Consider the following 1,604-nt stretch of genomic DNA (forward strand, 5'->3'; position numbering starts at 1 on the left):
ACCGCACGAGCACGAGCGGACACAAACATGCTCAGGCAAACTCACACACACCAGGGACACAGCTGGGAGACTGTGGAAACAAATATTTTGGATCTTTTATTTGGCTGTTGCCAGCAAACAAAAAAACCTTTTACTGCCTCTGGTTCGGCTACGTTACTAGAGGAAGGTTTAATTGAGCGTCTCAATCCAATCATCTTAAAAAAATCTGGCCTTTAGATGACAGGCTGTTACCTTATTTGATTTGAATTCAAAGCTGTTGAATTTCTAACAACAGACCAGGAGAAACGTGCACCCTTTATATTCATAAACAGACATCTGTCCTCACAATTCTCCAGCTGACCAAAATGAACCTGCCGTAAGCCACTTTAGGGCTTACTGCGCATGTAACAGAGTAATATGGAAAAACCTCTTTTCCCTGCTGCTCCTTTATGCAGAGGTCAAAGGTCAGAGTCGGTTACAGAACCGCCTCCCTGAGCTGGTGGGGCTTGTTTGTGTATGTTTGTGTCAAGGACAACACAGAGAGGTGGATGCTATGGGGCTTGAACCCTGGTCTCTGTACAATAACAACATCAAAATAACTGGATAGAGTGTTGGAGGAGGGGCCCCATTCATTCCCATGAAAGATGCTCAGTGGTGCATTAAGCAAAAATATCTGATGATCTTACAGGCGTTTCTTTCCCAATGGGGGAAAATATTTTTTTGCATCACATGACGGCCACTACAGAACTTGGGGGCCTGGTTTACACCCTTTATTGTGTCCCAGGACATAGTGAATGTTAACTGTGTGGATTAGCTATAATTGAATAAGCTAATACTCCTCGTCTTTAGATAGAAGTGAAAAACTGCTACAGCCACGGTGTCTGCTCTGTGAGGCCGCACTGAGGCATAGTAATGCTAAACACACATGTTGACGTAAAGCAGGTGGAATGTGTAACATCTTACTGTAGCATGCCAATGTTAGCCTATTACCCAATAAAGAAAAGTGTATCTAAGGATGATGGGGTCTCATTCATTTTCCATCCTTGGACCAACATGGGGGGTGGCTAATCAGCAGAGAGAGAACTGCTTGCATGGCTATAAGAAGGGGTAAAACAAACACGTTCAGCTGTAGACCTCTATTCAAAGAAAGGATTATTTTATTCAAGTACTGGACAGGAAGTGGACTACGTTAATCTGCTTTAATTGTCCCGTCTAGAAGTCTGCTCCCCTGCTTAGACCCCCGTCTGTTTATCGATATTTCAATATGTCACCAGAGGGGAGGTCAAGCCTGCTTTGCTACATGTTTTACCAGCTAGTAGAGAATAATACCAGAGATAACATCTAGTAAATGTGTGTGTGTGAACTGATAGACTAAGCACAAACATTTCAGAGGCCTTTTATGGGTCAAATATGAAACAAATGAAGGGAAAATAACTTCATGCTGGATTTAAAGTCTTAAAAAAAACTCTACATCATAGATAAAGCCAGCAGACTTATCTTAACTTCTTTGATCCACCACAGGAAAGATAAACACCTCGTTGATGAGCTATTTAAATGACATGGATGGTAAAATATACAACTTCCGATTTCAGATGCAAATCAGAGACAGGGACCCCATTTTATAA

The sequence above is a fragment of the Gymnodraco acuticeps genome, unplaced genomic scaffold, assembly GCF_902827175.1.
Source record: "Gymnodraco acuticeps unplaced genomic scaffold, fGymAcu1.1, whole genome shotgun sequence".
Taxonomy (NCBI): domain Eukaryota; kingdom Metazoa; phylum Chordata; class Actinopteri; order Perciformes; family Bathydraconidae; genus Gymnodraco; species Gymnodraco acuticeps.